The sequence below is a fragment of the Gossypium hirsutum genome, chromosome A01 (assembly GCF_007990345.1).
Source record: "Gossypium hirsutum isolate 1008001.06 chromosome A01, Gossypium_hirsutum_v2.1, whole genome shotgun sequence".
Classification (NCBI taxonomy): domain Eukaryota; kingdom Viridiplantae; phylum Streptophyta; class Magnoliopsida; order Malvales; family Malvaceae; genus Gossypium; species Gossypium hirsutum.
Genome location: NC_053424.1, coordinates 28,477,575 through 28,498,836, shown reverse-complemented (window position 1 = coordinate 28,498,836; position 21,262 = coordinate 28,477,575). Strand labels below are relative to the sequence as shown.

At 36.5% G+C, this 21,262-nt stretch overlaps 1 long non-coding RNA gene across 1 annotated transcript; it reads left to right on the top strand.

The window, feature by feature from the left end:
- The first annotated feature begins 4,762 nt into the window (after nt 1–4,762).
- Nucleotides 4,763–6,501, top strand: LOC121220201 (uncharacterized). The gene is made up of 2 exons (XR_005917373.1): nt 4,763–5,034; nt 5,151–6,501. It is a non-coding gene; the product is annotated as an uncharacterized lncRNA (long non-coding RNA).
- Nucleotides 6,502–21,262: the final 14,761 nt, after the last annotated feature.

Genomic DNA, 21,262 nt, shown 5'->3' with positions numbered 1-21,262 from the left:
CGTCGTTTCGGACATGGGGCGGGTCGACCCGACCCGCACCAGGGCAGGATCAGCGTGTTTTGAGCGGAAGGCTATTTGCGCAATTGGCCCTTCCGCATTTTTATATTTCGCAATCAAGTTATTCGTTGTTTATAAATTGACCCTGAAATCCATTACACTTTGCGATTTAGTCCCCCTTCCAACGGTGTCGTTTCAAGTGTTTGGATAAATTACTTATTTGATCCCCCATAGTTTAACGCGCGTTCTGATAAGTCCATTCTCCTTTAATTTCTTTCAAAATTTGCCCCAAAGATTTGGTTTTAATCCAATCTCATCCCTTTTTCATCTATTTTTTTTCTTTTTCCTTAAATTTCATAATATTTTTGCTGTTTAATTCAATTTTAAATATTAATTGTTATATATATAATATTATTATCATTGTTGTTTTATTATTATTGTATTATATTTAACTATATATATATTTTGTTTCGTTTCTACTATTATATACATATGTTATATATTCTTTAATATTAATATTTGTTCACATATTTCATTACGTATATATATATAGGTATTTTTGTGTATATGGTATTATTTTCATGTATTCATTTATTTATATCATTTTTTTAAATAATTATATTAAGTATACACTTGTAAATATCGTGCTATTCGTATATTTCCCATTATCTCATACAAATATCTTTGCATTATTCGTCATATATTTCTTTCATTTTTATGTATATGTTTTTAGATATCACAACATTTATATATTTTCGCATTATGTTACGTATACATTTTTTATCTTTACTATTGTGATTATTAGTATATGTTTTTGTATTTATGAATATATCTTTAATACATATAAGTATATATTTATTATTAATAGATGTTTTCAACATTATTATTATGTATATTATGTGAATATTTTAACATTATATTATATATGTATTTATATATATTACGCATATATATATACCCTTTTTTTAATATTATATTTTTTACATATATATGTAGATATACGTACTTATACCTACTTAAATATATTTTTTCACATTTCATAATTCTTATATAGTTACATATATTATGCATATTTTACATCATATACATACTTATATATTTTATACTCTTAAAAATGCTTTTTGTATATTTCACATATTTTATAATTCACATACATATATTTTATATTATCACGATTTGTAAATATATAAATACACATTTACATTTTTTATAATATTTACCGATTTTATATATATGTACATACTTATCTATGTTTTCATATTCTGTAATTTATATATATTTCTTATTTTATGGCTTTAAATTATACATGCATATATATATATATATTTTTTACATAATTGTATTTATTGTCATCATTGTTATTTGGTGTTTGTTTATTTATCCATGTACACTTGTGCTTTTTCTAAAATGTTAGTTCTATTTATTTATTTGTATGCTTTGTTTATGTAATCGCCTCGTCATTTCATTTTGCCTATTGCATTGTTGTTACTCATTTTACTTTGCTCACCTTGTCGTATTCGTTATTGTTTTGTCAAGCATTGACACTAAACACCAAAAGGAAAATTTTTCTAAATAAGGCAATATTTCGCGTTTGGAAACTCGAGAAAACGTGCCCTAACGTGCTGGGTTTCGATTTCTCGTTTGACTAAATAGCCAAATATCCTCTTAAAGCTTCAAAGTATGGTTTCATTAAACTATAAGGTGATCTTGGTTTCGATGGTTTAGAGTATCGTGTCCTAACGTGCTGGATGTGATATTCCTTCAGAACAAGAGAATCTTATGTTTCAATTCACGATATCAGATTTTCTTTTAAGGATCGCATTTTTTAAAACTCTTCAAATTTTCAATTTTCGACACTAAGACACTAATTAATCAACTAGGTACCAATTTTGGGCGTATCGAGGGTGCTAATCCTTCCTCGTGCGTAACCGGCTCCCGAACTCATTTTTCTGAATTTCGTAGACCAAAATCGTTGTTTAATAAAATTAAATCATTTATTAAAAACAACCACTTTTTGAGGTGACCCGATCACACCTCGTCAAAAAAGGATTGGTGGCGACTCCCGTTTTCATTCTTTTTTAAATCCAAGTCGACCCCGTTTTCATCCAAAAAAATGGTGTCAACAGACTCAATTAAGTAATTTATCTTAGATTGGTTGATGATAATAGTATATTGTTGATTTATATATGTGTTCTTATATATGTATGATGAGTGTGCTTAAAATGGAATTATGGAAATGCATGAAGTTGTTTTGTATTGAAATTATTGTTATGATTCTAAAAATTTAAAAATGTTAATATATAATAACAATTTGTATTATTAGATGTTTTTGGTTGATGATATAGTGTTCTTGCAATGCTTGGCTATGTATGTGTTGATTTTTTTTCTTGATTATGGTATTAGAATGGAATGGAGGGTAAGTATGTAATTATTTAGAAAATAAGATTTCCTTTAAAAACATGACTTTTAATTTTGATTTATAAGATATTTATTACACTTGATTAATTTTGATAAAATATAAATTAATATTGAATGACCTATTAAACAATGTTGGAAATAGTTTGAGTTTAGTTGGCATGTTATAGGATTTGTTTTGTGACGGAGTAAGATTTGGAACTTATGTGCATTCTATTGGCACTTGTACATGTATATGCATTTTGAAACTTTTTTTTGCACCATTGTATATTGTTAAGGGAACGTGTTTACATGCATCATAGCATTTTTTTCCCATTTGGAACTTGTGTGCATTATTTTTAAGTGTTAAAGGTTAACTTGTGTATCCATTTTTTATCCTTAATTGGCTAATAGGGGCTGATAACTAATATGAATTATTCTAAAATGATGAAATGGAGCACTAAATGTGAATGAGTATGGTTTATAGAAAACATGAAGATATCGATTAAGATAATGATTATATGTACTCGATTTGTAAAGATTATTTTATCCTTGAAAGAGTTAATTATCTTATGTTGGAAAGTGCTATTTAGCAATCACATGGGATATAATTTAATTATGTTTGTTATGGAAAAATGTTAATTATGAGAAAAAACTAGTAATGAGCATGAGGCATAGAAAAATAAAAAGTATGGTTGTGATAATGTCAAGTATGATTTGGGGTTTTTGAATAATGAGAACTATGATATGGGATTGATGAAAAATAATTTATCTGATGCTTAAAGGTTGTATGATACATTTTTAGATGTTTTTCTTTCTTTGTATAAACATGCTCAATGACTTAATATTTTTGGCAATGTTTAATTGTTTTTTACTCAAAAAGGACATTTAATGATTTTTTAAATAATGGTAAAAGATGTTATGTGGACTATATTAAATTTATTTGATTGATGTTATGCTACATTTTAACATGCTTTATTGCTTAATGATTTTATATTACGAACATGGTTATGTTTGCACCATTAAGCTTTTCAAGGATCGATGTGTGGATTATTTTTTTCGAGCACAAGTTTTGGTTTGTGTACGAGTTTGATTGACTTGCCACAACATCCAAGGCTCAAATCTCAACTTCGATTAAAGTTTTATAATGCTTTTTGTCTTAACTTGTAGTGTGGGCATGAACCAAGGTCAATAAATTGACTAGAGATTTTTTAAAAGATATATTTCACTAAGTTGTTGTCCTTGTTAATATTTCAGCATGTTATGTTACCAATTGAGAATTTTCTTTTTTATTCCCATATTTGACATGGGTTTTACATGACTTGTGCATGTTATGTTATGTTATGTTATGTTTTAATTTACTTGCCTATCGAATTCTTGATCATTTTGTATTGAATTCCATGGGCTTGCATGTTTTAAACTTATTATGACTTGTCAATTGTCTCTGAAATGATTTGGTGGCATGCTAAACACGTTTAGGTGCCACATAGTGGATCATTTGAATGTCTTAAAATGCCATTTTTCTACATTTTTGTACTGATGCCTTGAGAAATCAATACCATGTCCTAAGATCATAATAACATTTTTAATTATTTCATGCATTTTTCGGTGGAGGTCCTGAGACATACCAAGCTTGTCTTGAGACATAGAGTGCCAGGTCACAAGACATAAATTATTGAAGCTAAATTAGAGATCCTCTAGCCCAAGGTCCCATGACATGAGTCTTTGTCTCAGGACATAGGGGTCAATTTCTTAGACATGGTTCCATTTCCTTGAAACTTCAAACTTCAAAGATAAAATTCAAAAATAGGGGAGGCATGTTTAGAGACATAGCCTCATTGTCTCAAGATATAGCCTTGTATTTTACTAGCTTAACCTAGAATTCGTAACCTAGCTCCGTGTTTGACCATCTTTTATATCACATCCCAAAAATTAGGTTTGTGAACCGAGAGTGGCCACACCCCAATTTTTTAAGGTTATCTTTGTGCATTTGTTAAATAAATGAGTTACTGGTCTGATGGTTAATAGATAATGAAATTGTCCTTGAAACCCAAGTTTGAATCCTTTCCTTCACATCATTTTTATTTTATGCAATTTTTCTTCAAACCCTAGTAAGTTCCATGCCATGTTTTAAAAACAAATGTTCTAAGAATATAAACATAATGAGTTTTATCCTAGCGGTTAATAAGTAGTGTAACTATTTTTGAAACCTTAGTTCGATTCCGCTCTCATGTATAACTTTTATTTATCGTATTTTTTTCCCAAAACTCTAGTTATGTTGTCCCTACTTGGAAACCCTAGGTATATATTGTATTTTTCTTTTCAATTTAGCCTAATTTTCTCATTTGTTCGCTTTCTCTGCCACCCCTTCTTCTTTTTCTCTCATATTCCCTAATTTTATTTTCCTCTCTTCTTGTCTATTTTCTTTCTTTTGTTCTCTGTTATTGTCACCCTCTGCTCTCTCCTATTTCTTCTCATTTACCTCTACCACTTCTTTGTTTTCTTTCTTTATTTTTTCTTTATCTCACATTATTTCTGTCGAAACCACCATACATATTCTTGGTCGAATCCTCTTTGGCCCTTTGCTAGTGAAAGTTAATATTTTCTATGTTAATTCATTACCACAGAACCAAATCAAGTAGTGTAAGTGAAGTTTTTTAAATAAGGTCTATGTTAGTTTTTTTTCTCCTATTCTATTTTTTGTAATGGTTGAACCTCACTTGTTCTTTTCTTTTTTTTTTGTCTTTTGTTGATTGAAGGTCCAGATCTGAATCATTCGGATCAACAATAGTATTGGAAGATTTCCACAATCCCTGCTAAAGCCAAAATAGAGTAAGAATTGATCTTTATCTTTAGATAAAAAAAGCTGATTTCTTTCTTTGTTTTGGTCGAACTCTATAGGATTGTTAAGGACTGATTTTTAATGATTGTTCTCTATGTTGGGAATAGATCTGAATTAGATCTAATCAGAACTGACTCTTAGAAATTATGGAATTAAGTTTAGTGCTATGGATTTGCATAATCAGATGTGGGTCTTTAACACGTGTGAAAATTATTAATAGCATGAATTTATGAAAATATGATGATTGGCCAAATAGGCATTCGTTATGGTGCATGGTCGAATGGCAAAGTAATATTCGGGAATTGGACTAAATTGGTAAGGTGATTAAAGGTGGTGGCCAATTGCAAACTGAGGAGTAATTGGTAATTGCCAAAAGTTCTAAGGCCTTAAAGGGTAAATATTCAATTGTGTGAGTAACATAAAGGTTAGCCAAATGTGTGACTATTGAAATTTGGTGCCTAGTACTGTTTTTATTTGAATTGTAGCATACTAGTTGTTCCTATAAAACCGATTATATGTTAATAAACTATTGATGGTTACATTGTACGTTACTTGCATGATATGTATGCCACCATCATTGTTTTACTGAATGTATATGCAAAGCATACTACTGATATTGTTTTACTGAATGCATGTGTAACATGCCGCTATACTGAAATTGTTACTGATAATGCATGATGTGCTACATTGTTACATGTCAAATTGCATTGCATGGGTTTTGGGATTTGATGGGTGACGGAGGAGTTCCGTGGAGTATCGACGGTTTATCCACATTATTGTATTGGTAGTAAATTTGTACCTTTGGAGTATTGTTGGAGTATCAATGACTTATAGTAACTTATTGGCAACTTGTCTACAATCCATTGGTAGTTTAACTGCATACTGTTACTAGTGGTTTATCCATATCGAGCTTCAGCTCTTACTATTGTTGGTGTTCAAATGATGGGTTTTGGAAAACTCGTGGTGTTTTGCGAATGGATGGGTAAGACCTTTGCACTATTTTACATCTGAACATGCTCATGCGTATACACTATTTATTGAATTACCATGATCTGTTATGGACATTGATATTGGTGGCTATATGCCATACTGTGATTGTTTGAATGTTTGTAATACTTCTATTTTTTCTGTTAAGACTCACACTGAGCTTTTCAAGCTCGCCCATTTAGTTTACTCCTTACAGAATACCCTCAAGATAAGGATCAGATTCTACTTGTGGAGGTCTCGTCTCGGATTTTTAGTTAATAAAGTATTTTAATTTTACTTTATTATTTTGGTTTTTATTTTTAGGATTGTAAGTTTTGTTAATTATATACTGTTGCATGGTTTTTTTTTTTGTTTTTTTGCATCGATGGAATTTTGGATAAAATCAATTAAATTTAATAATCGGTTAAAGATGACTTAAACCATATAATTTCTTGCAAAAATTAAAGACATCACTTTTTCACTGTGAAATGATAAAACAAAGTTTTTAAAGGCTTGATGACAGATTTTCAAATATCGTGACTTTCTAATAAATTGCAGTTAAATCTTAGACGACCTAAAAATCTAGTACTTTTAACAAACCTAAGGCAAACGCACCAAATTTTCTAAAAATTGATCGAAATAGTGATTTTGAAACTAAACGAATTTATTTGGCCATTTCAATGGCTAATGTAGCCTTCAAAATTCGACTGTAACGTCTAGGTCGGGTTTGTGATGTTACATTTTATCCCAGACTTCAATTAAGTGTATTTACCATTCATGGCATTCTTTGATCGAGATTGCCATGATTTTTTATTTTTAGCTTTGGTGCTTGTTTAAATATTTGTTTGAGTTACTTTGACAATGAATGTGATGTCTTGCATATAAGCCGTCTAGGTAAGGCGTTACAAATACTTTGTGTGTCTTGGACCAACTTTTGCAATAAATGTTATGTTAAAGTGTTGGGACTTTTTTTATTAATATATTATACATTATGTTCTTATAATATTTAATTATTATTTTGTCTATATACTATACCTATAGGATTACAAATAGTGAATGTTCTATTATTACAATAAAATAAATTAATGACAATTAGCATATTCATATGGAGTTTGATTGTTAAACTTAGTTTATTTTTGGTTCCATCAATATGATAATTATCACTATTTATTTATTATGATAAAACGTAAATAAAGAGACAAAAATTGTGTATGTTAAGCATTAATATGTGCATGTCTTCATGTAGAATATATTTATTTAAAATAGCATCTACTTCCAAAACTATTATTGTTAAGCTTAACAAAGGTGAAAAGCTCAATGGGAGAAAGTTTGACATCTAGAGTATGAAAATCCAATATGTCCTAGAGGGACAAAAGGTTCTAAATAATGTTTTAGAATAGCCTAAAAAGGAGATACAGTTAAGGGACTACAAGACTTATGAAGCTTGGAAAAATAAAAACTCCATAGCTCGCATAACGTTGTTAAGCAGTATGGACAATGTTTATCATGTGTGAGTTTGGACAAGAAATGTGGATTGTTTTTAAGGTGAAATTTGGTGGCACTTCATTCACTAAAATCAAACAACTCACAGTCAAATTTGACACGTATAAGAAACAACCCAATCATTATATTAGGTAGCATGTAAAAGAAATGCAAACATGATAAGTGAGCTAAAAGATACATTTCCCTCTCTACTTGATTAACAACAGGTTCAGACAGTTATTCTGTCCTTAGCTTACAACTAGGAGAATATGAAAGTGCACTTTACCTACAATGAGAACATCAAGACTCTAGATGATGCTTCTCAATGCCTTCAGTTGGAAGAAGATTGTATTGAAGCAACTAAGCCTAATACTGATGTGTATATAGTGGGAATTAGTTCCAATGTAGTTTTGAGGTTCAAAAAGTGCAAACTATATGTTGGGTATGAGGGAAAAGCTTTTAAGAAACCAAAGTTTTACTTTCAATGCAAAAGGAGGGCTCCCCACACATTTAAGAAGAAGAAGGATAAAGTTAAATGTTTTCACTATAGCAAGAAAGGTCACTTTACTCGTTAATGCACTAAGCCAAAGATGGTAATAAGCTCTTTAATTGTAAGCCACTACTGATAAGCTTCATCTCGCAGCAATGACACTGCACCTTTTAGTTTCTGCTCGGGGGTGCAGTCGAGGTCGTCCATGATCCTCTCTATGGCCTCAATCCAATATTCAGCCACATTAGGGGTAACTCTAGTAATACCCCTAAAAATCTCAGCCCTACTAGACCAGAGTCGTTCCGTAATAGACCCACGGCCCACAGTACCAGTATTGGGTCCAGTGACCCTCTCTAGAATTTGCAACATAGCTTGGGACAGTGCGTCGTCCCCAGCCGCACGATCATGAGACCTAATCTCAATCCCTGATGAAACCGGTGCCTCCCTAGCCTCGATATTAGGCATGTGGCCAGATGAAGAAGACCTACCCGAGCACTTCCACGGCCTCCGCCGAGACCTCTTGTACCCTTTCTACAAGTATCTCTGGTGCTCATTATCAATTTATGCTTTATCTGTATTAACAATTCTATGCATCAGATTACAGTTCCAGTGTTTATTACAGGATATTTTATGAAAAATAGTATCAGTATTTTCAGAGTTCATTTTTACAAATCGTAGTCTTACTACAGTTTTTGGTTTACCCTAAATAGAGTATTTCAGTACAATCTACTACCTACAGTAGTCTCAGTATTTTAATTTAAACAGACAGTAGTTTCCAAGAACTTATAGAATCGGCACCGAAAACTCGGTGTACCACACATTCAGTAAAATATTTCCAAGGATTTCAAATCATTTGAAACAGTTCTTTTTTGAAACTCCAAGTTTTAGAAGAAACCTAAATCCAGAGTCGAGTTTTGTAACTTGGCTCTGATACCACTAAATGTAACACCCCAAACCCAGCCTACACGTTATGACCGAATATGGCGATGTCACATAAGAGTGATTTTTTTCACAAAGTTTGTTATCGAAAGAAAAACCTTTTTTCCATATTTACATTTGTTACATGTTCTTAATGATATTTTTTAAAACATGTCGTTCATAAAATGTTACTCATGTTAAAACGTCTTTAATTTTTAAAATGTTGTCTCTTGTGGAAGCTCTCTTACGGAAGCTCTTAAACAATTACGTATTCTTGGTATTTTTGGAAAATATTAGTCTTTTAAAAAAAACGCATCTTATCCTACTGCTAGCAGTTATGATTCAAAATAATTAAAATCCCAAATTAAAGATTAAAAATTTATAGAGGCCTTATTACATAAAAAGATACCCAAATTAAAATACTTATTACTGAAATTAAAATATTTATAATTTAAAATTTAATAAGGAAGTTGATGCGGTTGTGTGGCCACCTTTGAGTCCCTTGCAGCAACGACCTGCCTAAGACTGGGATTACCTATGCAAATAAACAGAAGGGTGAGTTTACGAAAACTCATTGTGTAATCCCTTAGAAATATACAGTCAATCATGCAGTAGGCCAATACAGTCAGTAACAGTTCAGTTTCTATTAGGGCCTTAGCCCATTACAGTATTACTGTCAGTTTGGGCCTTAGCCCATTTCAATAACAATAACAGTACAGATATGCAATAAAAAATCCTACCCAACCAGCCTCTACAGTCCACTCCGTCTAGCCCTACACTCCATGTGGGGATAAAATCAACCCACCCATCCCTACACTCCAAAATAGCATTGGTTGCGTCACTAAACAGTATTTGCAACAGACCTGCCAGTATAGTACACTTCCTTCAATCATATTAAACCCATCCCCATGCAACATATCATAATATCATGCATGTATGCAATATATATATAAAATGGCATGCTCAATCTATCATACATTTTATAAGGGCATAATAGTCATTTTACCTCATAGGGGCATAACAGTCATTTATCAATTTGGGGTCTAGGTTTGCTTATCGGCCCCACAGTAGGTCCATAGTCATCTCGAGTGACTCGTGCAACCTTAGCAGTCAAACAATAAAAATGGCCCAAGGCCCATAATGCGGGCCCATGTATGCCCACATGCTCGTGGGGCCTACCTAGCCCAGAAATGGCCTTGGCCGTGTGGATTACACAGCTTGGCTCAATTTTCACCATATGTCAGTATTCGACAGTGAACCAAAAAGGAGGATTGAACTGAAACAGTAAACAGGGATGTACAACGACATGTATAAACAAAGAAGAGAAAAGCTGAAAAAGCAGAAGCCAACCATGGACCTATTGAAAATGCAAAACCCAGATTCAGAGAAAGGAGTAGTCAGCCTACACTCAATATGAAAGCCGGAAGCACTCGCTTTGACAGAGGTGACAATGGAATAGTTACCCCCAACAGAAATCAGTAGCACAAGAAGAAAGAACGGGGAGATGAGAATTCGACAATAAAGGAAAAAAGAAAGATTGGTGGAATAAAAGAAATATTTGGCTACAAAGGAAGGAGGTATTCGGCTACACAAAACTGAGTGAGAGCGATGGGAAAGCAATGAGAATAATCGAGAGAAGAAAAGTGAGGGAGAGAGGGAAAGAGTAGAAAAAATGGAGAGTAGAATCACAAGTGGAAGAAAATACTCGAATGGTCTATTCGACCTAAAATAAAAATGCAAAGAAACAAAAGGTAACAACTACCGAAAATGAGAGAAAAACTAGAACACAATTTCGGCACTAAGAGTAGAAAGTCCTATGACCGATTTTTCTAAAATGAACTTTCCCAATCGGCACCCTTTACACTCTCCTAAATTGGCTCCTCAAATCTTTCCAACCGACCACTATCTACAACCCAACATCCCTCTTAAAATCCCTCCATCATAGTCTCCTCAACTACCAATTCAAACTCCCCTCACTCAGCAGTGTTTCGGTGAACTTCTACTACCTACACGACAAAGGCAGCAAAATAAGACACTCATTTGCATCGCCAAGATTCAAACCCCAGACTTCAGGTACCAACAACACGCCACCTATCCCTTAGACTAGCAGGCCCTTTCTGTCATGTTTTACCCGATTTTAATTAAAAGCCTACTGACCAGAGACAGGGTTTATTCAAGAAAGAAACAAAATTTTGTACGAGCCAAGGCTTGAACCCAAGACTTCTCAGACAGTTCCCAAAACACTTAACCACTGAAGCTGACATGTATTTGTATCACAACCATACAAAAATAATTATTTAAGATTTGAGGCATTACAAAGTCAATATTTGGGATTCCGGGCTTTATCATATCAAACATCATATAATGCATAGGTCAACTAAAAATGAATTATCAAGCCCTACAAGAAAAACTAATCTACTTATACATGAAAATTGTCTAGTTGGAAAGGTGACTAAAAAACCATTCCGTAAAAGAATATGAGGCAAATTTCTATTGCATTTAATATATTCAGATATTTGTGACCCAATGAATATTACGACACGAAGTGGATGAGTATACTTCATCACCTTTATAGATGACTATATAAACTTTGATTTTGTCTATTTGATTTCCTACAAGTCTAAAGAATTAGAATGTTTTAGAAGACATTAACGCCCCAAAATTTATATTTTTGTTTTTGAAAATTCATGACACACAACTGTGTATCTGTTTCAGTGGTTAAGTGTTCTGGGTGTGTGTGAGAGGTCCCAAGTTCAAGCCTCACTTGGGCAAATGTTGGTTTATTTATGAATAAACATGAACTTGGTCCATTAGGCTTATATTTTATTGTGAGTGAAATATATAAGAATGGGCCTAGTGGCCTGGTGGTTAAGGTGTGTGTTGGTGTGTTGGAAGTTCTGTGTTCCAATCCCTACGCTGGTAGGGGAGGTTATATTTTTGCTCTAAATTTTGGTAAAGAGTTGTGCTGGAGTGGGTTTCTGAGTAGTGGTTGTGTTATGGATGTTAAAGGAGATAATTAAGGGCTTTGGAGGCTATCTTTTGGGATTTTGTTTTCGTTTCAATTTTTTTCAATGTTCTTCCAAAGTTTTAGACGTTACAACTCTCTCAAGCCCTTGTCAATTTTCTTTTTGTTTATTTCTTCTTTTTCATTTTTGGCACTTCCAGGTTCATTGTGGTCCGATTGTTGTTGGTGTTCTTAGTATGTATTCTAGTAAGTTTAGTTAAACGTGATTATTGCTTATTTTCTGGTAATTGCTACTAAAAGGGTTGTCTTGTGTTAGGAGAAGATTAAGCGACTAAAATTCTTCCCTAACGAAGTCATAGTGTGCGGAATTGTCATTGTTTAGTCAAAGGTAAGGACTTTTATCGTTGTTAAAGGTTACTCGTCTCACGAAGGTTGCGAATAGTTGTTGATCCAAGTGATTGATTAGGGTTTTAATTGGTGTTTGTTGGTCAATTATAGGTGCTAGTAATCTTGGGATCGTGTTTGCTGCGAAAATGAACCAAGTGTGTACCCGAAAACACAGAAAAAGAGAATCGACAAAAGCCAAAATATACAACTGTTGATACCATACGGGAGTGTGGTCGCCCATGTGGTAGGCCGTGTGGCAGTACACGGGCGTGTGATCGACGAGCCAAGCTGTGCGCGCAAGACACGAGCAGGTGACACGATCGTGTGTTGGCTGGTAAGGCCGTGTGTGAAACACGAGTTCAACCAATTGGGCCGTGTGGGCCACACGAGCGTGTAGAAATCTGGGCCAGGCTGTTTGATCCACACCGCCAAGGCTAACTTAGGACGTGTGGGCCATACAGAGGTGTAGGCCCACACAGGTAAGCCACATGGGCGTGTGAGCCCAATTTTTTGAAACATTCTGAATGGTTGCTCGGGTCGCCCCAAGTTGATTGGGACCTACTGTAGGGTCGGTGAGAGTTACTTCACCCATGATTTCGTAATTTGACTATGTATTACACGTGTCTTAGTATGCTCACCGATTTGTATGTATGATCTGCTAATTGCATATTTGCATGTCATGTATTGTATGCTGCATTGCATCGGGTTGGGTTAATGTATATGGAGGAAGTATTCTGAAAGGATTCTAAGCTTGATATCTGGCAGCTCAGCTGTAATTATCTGATTATATGCCGCATTCGGTACAGCATGGTGTATAGGGATGGGTGGGTCGATTTTATCCCCACATGGTGTGTAGGGTTGGATGGAGTTGGTGTGCAGAGGCTGGTGGGTAGGACTCTATTTAATCTATTATGTTCTGCATACTATATTTGAGATGAGCCAAGGCCCCTGATATATATATCTGATTCTGCATCTAAGTGGGCTAAGGCTTACACTAATTTTTGTAAGGGGCTTCGCCCAGATTGTTTATGATTATGATCTAATATGTGCCGGTTTGCATTTTTTTGTGGGGATTACACATTGAGTTTGCGAAAACTCACCCTTTTTCTGTTTAATCTGTGTAGGTAATCCCTAGACTTGACAAGTCTGTGCAGCGGAGGACTCAGCGGTGGCCACAGGTTTTCCATTTGGACTATTTTCTGTTTACTTATAATTTAATTATTATTTGGGGAAAATTTTATGTAATTAAGGCATTTACGGATTTTTACTTAATTTGGGATTTTGAAATGCTTTATGGTTTTTACTGCTAGTGGTAGGAAAGCTCGGGTTTTCAAAAGAACTGAACATTTTACAAAACTACCACGCATACGAAAATGGTTTTAAAAGCTTTCGTATAAAAGTAATGGTTTAAATCAAATCGATTAGAACGTGATTTCCTAAACTAAGTTCGAGTTAAAAATTGGAACTATTTTAAGGTCAATGCAGTTTTAAAATCACTCTTATGTGACATCACCAGAATTGGCCATAACATCCAGGCCAGATTTGGGCTGTTACATTTAGTGGTATCAGAGCCAGGTTGTAAAACTCGATTGTGGATTTGGGTTTTAAATATTGGTTTTAAAGAAATTGTTTGTAAATAATTTGAAATATTTTTTTTGAAATAAGTATGTGGTACACCGAGTCTCCAGCGTCGATCCTATAAGTTCTCTAAAACTCTGTTTAAAATTGTGTGAAAATATGATTAGAATATATTGAAACTACTTTAGGCAGTATATTACACAGAAAACACTCTAGGTAATGTAGATTGAAAACTATAGTGAGACTACTACCCGCGATAACCGACTCTGAATATTCTGATATTGTATTGCATAAAATATCTGTTAATAAATAGTGGAACTGTAACTAATGCATAAAACTGTTAATTCAGATAAATTTTGAAATTTCCGATGAGCACACGTGGTACTTGTGGAAGGGGTACTAGAGGCCGTGGTAGGGGTCGTAGAGGGGCTCGAGTTGAGTCCTTGGCATCTGATACCATTCTAAATCTTGATACTAGCGAGACCCGGTACCACCTGCGATAGAGTTTGGGTCTGGGTTTCATGATCGTGCGGCTAGGGATAACACACTATCCCAAGCCATGTTACGAATTTTGGAGAGAGTCGTTGGGCCCAATACTAGTTCTGGGGGTCGAGGGTCGGTTATGGAACTACTCAGGTCCAATAGGTCTGAGTTATTCAAGGGTGTCGCTGGAGTAGCCCTTAACGTGGCTGAGTACTGGATGAAGGCCATGGAGAGAATTATGGACGACTTGGATTTTACTGCCGAGTAGAAGCTTAAGGGGGCTGTATCTCTGCTTCGTGATGAGGCATACTAGTGGTGGTTGACGGTTAAGGAGGGCACTCAGCCCGACTTATTGACCTGGGATTATTTTAAGATTACTTTCCAGGGTAAGTATGTAGGGGCCAGCTATATTGATGCTAGGAGGCATGAGTTCCTTAATCTCACCCAGGGAGACCGTTCAGTGGCCGAGTATAAGGCTGAGTTCCTGAAGTTGAGCCGTTATGCGCGAGGCATGGTGGCGACTAGGTATGAGCATTGTGTCCAATTTGAGGATGGTCTCAGTGACAGTTTGCAAGTCTTGATAGCTCTGCAGAGAGAGCGTGATTTCTCTGTTTTAATTGAGAAGGCGAAGATCACCGAGAAGGTTAAGTGCACTGCGCGCCAGAACCGAGAGAAAGGAAAGAGTAAGAGAGAATTGGAGCCCTCGAGTGCTGCGATGAGGCTTAAGAAAAAGGCCAGATCTGATGGGCAAGTGAGACTGGGGCCTCTTACTATACTTTTTGGGGTGGCGCTCTGTGAACACTGTGGTAGACGCCATCCAGATGAGTGTTGGAGGACTATTGGGGCATGCTTGAGGTGTGGTTCGACTGAGCAACTTGTTCAGGATTGTCTGTTAAGAACTGATCAGATGCAAGCTCCGGTTACTAGGACGTGCAGCCGCTGAGAGTAGTTAAGCAGCCACCTAGGGGCCGAGGTCAGGTTAGGGGTGGTAATGGCATGAGCCGAGGTCAAAGAGCACCAGGCAGAGGTGTTGGACCGACTGAGAAGAGGCAGCCTGCATTGGTTTATGCAGCACATCACCGTGAGGCCTGAGATGCTCCAGATGTCATTACGGATACATTTTTAATTCATAATGTCCCTTATCTTGAACTAATAGACATAGGCTCTACACATTTATAGTAGCTAGTACTGTGTTTGAAACTTTGGGGATTTTGGTTGTGAGTACTAATAGTGAGGTAACTGTTGTGAGTCCTTTGGGGCAGTCTATCCGAGTCAGCAAATTGTATAGAGACGTTTCGTTAGAGGTCCAAGGGATAGTGTTTTTGGTAGATTTGATGGAGCTTCCATTTGGGGGGTTCGATTTGATATTAGGGATGGATTGTTTGGTACAGCACCGAATAAGTCTGGATTGTGAGACAAAAAGGGTTGTGTTGAGAACTGATGTGGGCAACGAGGTAATTGTGACTGAAAAACGTTGTGACTACCTGACTAATATGATTTCGGTGTTGGTGGCGAAAAAATTGGTCCGGAAAGAATTTAAGTATTATCTAGCATATGTGAGTGTTTCAGATTCTAAGGATTCTTCTGTTAAGGATATTAGAACTATAAGAGATTTTTTGGATGTCTTTCCTAAGGAGTTACTGGGGTTGCCTCCGAGTCGTGAGGTAGAGTTTGGGATTGAGTTGATTCTTGGTATAGCTCAGATGTTTATCGCCCCTTTCTGAATGGCACCAAAAGAGCTGACTAAACTTAAAGCTCAGATTCAGGAGTTGTTGGATCATGGGTTCATTCGTCTTAGTATGTCTCCGTAGGGAGCACCTGTTCTATTTGTAAAGAAGAAAGATGGGACGATGAGGATGTGCATCGACTATCAACAGCTTAACAAGCTAACGATTAAGAAAAAAGTACCCATTTCCGAGGATAGACAACTTATTTGACCAGTTTAGAGGGGCTTCTGTGTTTTCTAAGATTGATCTGCGTTCGGGCTACTATCAGCTGAGAGTCAGGGAGGCTGATGTGTATAAGATGACATTTAGGACTCGATATGGACATTATGAGTTCCTAGTAATGCCCTTTGGTTTGACTAATGCACCGGTGGCATTTATGGGTTTAATAAACTGAGTATTTCAGCCCTACTTGGATTAGTTTGTGGTAGTGTTCATCGACGACATCTTGGTATATTCTAAGGCAGAAGATGATCACGATGAGCATCTTAGAGTGGTTCTACAGATTCTTCGTGAGAAATAGTTGTATGCAAAGTTTAGCAAGTATGAGTTCTGGCTTTGGGAAATGACATTTCTAGGACATGTAATTTCTACTGAGGGGATACGAGTTGATCTTCGTAAGATTAAAGTTATGCTGGGTTGGAAACAGTCGAAGAATGTGTCTGAGATCCGTAACTTTTAGGGCTGGCTAGATATTATCGATGTTTCATAGAAGGGTTCTCTTTGATCGCAGCTCTGATAACTAAGCTACTGTATAAGGGAGTTCCTTTCGTTTGGACTGATGCACAGTAGGGGAGTTTTGATAAGCTCAAGATAGTTTTAACTCAAGCTCTTGTTCTGATATAGCCTGAGCCAGGTAAAGACTTCATGGTATACAGTGATGCGTCACTTGTGGGTCTGGATTGTGTTCTAATGCAAGATTGGAAGGTAGTTGCTTATGCGTATCGACAGCTTAAGACTCATGAGACGAACTACCCGACGCACGACTTGGAGTTCACTGTAGTGGTATTCGCACTAAAAATCTGTAGGCACTATCTGTACAGTGAGAAGTGTACTATCTACATTAATCACAAGAGCTCAAGTATCTCCTCACCTAGGAGTTGAACCTTAGGAGCGTAGATGGGTTCAATTGCTTAAGGATTATGACTGCACTATCTAGTACCATCCTGATAAGGCCAATGTGGTGGCTAATGCGTTAAGCCGTAAGGCTATGATCGATCTGAGAGTGATTTTCGCTCGACTTAGTTTGTTCAATGATGGGAGTTTGTTGGCAGAACTTTAAGTGAAACCTACTTGGATTGTTCAGACCAGAGGTAAACAGATGGGGGATGAGACTCTTGAGTTGCGTTTCTAAAAGTTTGAGAGTGCTGTTACTACTGATTTTGGGATTAACAGTGATAGGCTATTATGTTTCCACGGTCAGATTTGTGTGCTGAATGATGGGGATTTAAGGCAATCGATTCTAAGGGAAGCGCACAGTAGCCCTTATACTATGCATCTTGGCGGGAATAAGATGTACCGAGATCTCTGAGAGTTATACTGGTGGCCAAGGTTGAAGCGTGAAGTTACTGACTTCGTTGCTTGCTGTTTGACTTGTCAGCAGGTTAAGGCTGAGCATCAGTTACCTTCGGGTTTGTTGCAACCGGTTAAGATACCAATGTGGAAATGGGAGTGAGTAACGATAGACTTCATTAGTGGGTTGCTTCTAATACCCACTAAGAAGGATTCTGTATGGGTCATCGTGGATCAATTGACCAAGTCTGCCCACTTCATTCTGGTCAAGACAGACTTTTTTCTGCAGAAATTGGCTAAGCTCTACATTTCCGAAATAGTGAGGCTACATGGGGTACCTGTCTCGATCATCTCTGATAGGGATCCTCGTTTCACGTTTCGATTCTGAAAGAAGCTTCATAAGGCTCTGGGTTCGAGATTAGACTTCAGTACTGCTTTCCATCCTCAGACAGATGGTCAATCGGAGAGGGTGATTTAGATACTGGAGGATATGTTGAGGAGCTGTGTGATTGATTTTCGAGGCAGTTGGAAGGAGTACTTGCCATTAGCAGAGTTCGCTTACAATAACAGCTACTAGTCTAGTATACAGATGGCACCGTACGAGGCACTGTATGGTCGTAAGTGTCGCACTCCTTTGTGCTAGACTGAGTTGGGTGAGCGATGTGTTTCTGAAATCAAGGATAAAGTTAGATTGATTTGGGAACAACTGAAAGTGGCTTCTGGTAGACAAAAGTCCTATGCAGATCTAAAGCGTTGATAGGTAGAGTATTCGGTAGGAAACTTCATTTTTCTCAAGGTCTCGCCATGGAAGAAGGTACTGAGGTTCGGTCGTAAGGGCAAGCTAAGCCCTTAGTTTATTGGTTCGTATCGGATTGGGAGACAAGTGGGACCAGTCGCATATTAGTTAGAGCTACCTCCGGAGTTAGATCACATTCATGATGTGTTTCACGTCTCAATTGCATTCATGATGTGTTTCACGTCTCGATGTTTTGGCACTACTACTCTGATCCCACGCACATTGTTCCGGTTGAGGACATTAAGGTTAGACCAAATCTGACGTTTGAGGAGGACGCGGTGCAAATTCTGGATCACGAAGTTAAGGTTCTACAAAGGAAGTTTATCCCCTGAGTAAATGTGTTGTGGCAGAATCATAGCACTGAGGAGGCTACGTAGGAGCCTGAGGATGCAATGTACCAGCAATATCATTATTTGTTCTGATCAGGTAAATTTCGATGCCGAATTTTTCTTTTAGGGGGTAGAGTTGTAACGCCCCCAAATTTATATTTTTCTTTTTCAGAATTCGTGACACACAACGGTGTATCTGTTTCAACGGTGTGTGAGGTCCCAAGTTCAAGCCTCACTTAGGCAAATGTTGGTATTTTTATGAATAAAGCCTGAACTTGGTCCATTAGGCTTATATTTTGTTGTGTGTAAAATATATCAGAATGGGCCTATTGGTCTGGTGGTTAAGATGTATGTTGGTGTGTTGGAGGTTATCTGTTCGAATCCTTGCACTGGCAAGGGAGGTTATATTTTTGCTCTAAATTTTTGTAAAGGGTTGTGCTGGAGTGGGTTTCTGAGTAGTGGTTGTGTTATGGATGTTAAAGGAGATAATTAAGGGCTTTGGAGGCTATCTTTTTGGGATTTTGTTTTCGTTTCAATTTTTTTCAGTGTTCTTCCAAAGTTTTAGACATTACAACTCTCTCAAGCCCTTGTCGATTTTCTTTTTGTTTATTTCTTCTTTTTCATTTTTGGCACTTCCCGGTTCGTTGTGGTGCGATTGCTATTGGTGTTCTTAGTATGTATTCTAGTAAGTTTAGTTAAACGTGATTATGAGTTATTTTCTGGTAATTGCTACTAAAAGGGTTGTCTTGTGTTAGGAGAAGATTAAGCGACTGAAATTCTTCCCTAACGAAGTTATAGTGTGTTGGCCGGTGAGGCGGTGTGGGAAACACGGACTCAACCAATTGGGCCGTGTGGGCCACACGGGCTTGTGGGCCCACATGGGTGTGTGGAATTCTAGGCCAGGCCGTGTGATCCACACAACCAATGCCAACTTGGGCCGTGTAGGCCACACGGGTTTGTAGGCCTACACGGGTAGGCCACATAGGCATGTAAGCCCAAATTTCTGAAACACTCTGAATGGTTTCTTGGGTCGCCCAAGTCGACTGAGACCTACTGTAGGGTCGGTAAGAGTTACTTGACCCCCTGATTTCGTGATTTGACTATGTATTATACGTGCCTTAGCATGCTTACCGGTTTGTATGTATGATATGCTAATTGCATATTTGCATGTCATGTATTGCATGCTGCATTGTATCGGGGTTGGGTTAATTTATATGGAGGAAGTATTCTGTAAGGCTCCTAAGCCTGATATTTGGCAGCTCAGCTGCAATTATCTGATTATGAACCGCATTCGGTACAACATGGTGTATAGGGATGGGTGGGTCGTTTTTATCTCCACATGGTATGAAGGGTTGGACGGAGTTAGTGTGTAGAGGCTGGTGGGTAGGACTCTATTTAATCTGTTCTATTCTGCATACTGTATCTGAGATTAGCCAAGTCCCTGATATATATATATATATCTGATTCTGCATCTAAGTGGGCTAAGGCCTACACTGATTTCTGTAAGGGGCTTCGGCCCAGACTGTTTATGATTATGATCTGATATGTGTCAGTTTGCATGTTTTCTTTGGGGATTACACATTGAGTTTGTGAAAACTCACCCTTTTTCTATTTAATCTGTGTAGGTAATCCCCTGACTTGACGAGTCGGTGCAGTGGAGGACTCAGCAGTGGCCACACTGTTTTCCATTTGGACTATTTTCTGTTTACTTATGATTTAATTATTATTTCGGGAAATTTTGATGTAATTAAGGCCTTTACGGATTTTACTTAATTTGGGATTTTGAAATGCTTTATGGTTTTTACTGCTAGTGGTAGAAAAGCTTGGGTTTTCAAAAGAACCGAACATTTTATAAAACTACCACGCATACGAAAATGGTTTTAAAAGCTTCCGCATAAAAGTAATGTTTTAAATCAAATCGATTAGGACGTGATTTCCCGAACTAAGTTTAAGTTAATAATTAGAACTAGTTTAATGTCAATGCAGTTTCAAAATCACTCTCATGTGATATCGCCAGGTTCGGCCATAACGTTCAGGCCGGGTTTGGGGTGTTACAAAACATGTTACTTTAGTAGAAAATAAATTAGATGAAAATATTAAGGCATTAATAACTGACGGAGGACGTGAATATTTTTTTGAGCAATTTAGGAGCTTTTGCGATGAAAAAAAATGATAGATAAGTAGCTAACCATTCCTAGAAATCAACAACAAAATGGTGTTGGAAAAAATAAAAATAGAATAATTTTGGAAATGGTTAAGTCTATGATGGCATAAGAAATTTTGCCTATCATTTTTTGGGTAATGTTTTAGTGACAACTATTTGTGTTAAATAGAGTACTTTCCAAATCTATTGCATCAACTCCCTGTGTATTGTGAACTAGTAGAAAACTTAACCTTAG